The sequence below is a fragment of the Trypanosoma equiperdum genome (genome assembly GCF_001457755.1).
Source record: "Trypanosoma equiperdum strain OVI genome assembly, contig: ctg_5, whole genome shotgun sequence".
Taxonomy (NCBI): Eukaryota; Euglenozoa; class Kinetoplastea; order Trypanosomatida; family Trypanosomatidae; genus Trypanosoma; species Trypanosoma equiperdum.
Genome location: NW_027124532.1, coordinates 4220 through 4475, shown reverse-complemented (window position 1 = coordinate 4475; position 256 = coordinate 4220).

The following is a 256-nucleotide window of genomic DNA, read 5'->3' as shown; positions in this document are numbered from 1 at the left end:
ATCATGCTCGGTCCCTATTTTTCTCTTTCTTACCGTAGAGTTCAAGTTTTTTGTGTGTGACGAGTCTGAGTTGAGAAGTGCTCTATTTATTGAGCCAGGCTTCAATCCATTTTTGGTGGTGGTTTCTAGTTATGTAGCTGATCTATGGGTGTTGTTCACATTCTCATCTTTTCTGGTCCGCTTTCTCAATACTCACGCATTTATGGCGTATTAGCCATGTCTTGCTTTAGAAACCCCTCTTGAATTTCTTACAAAG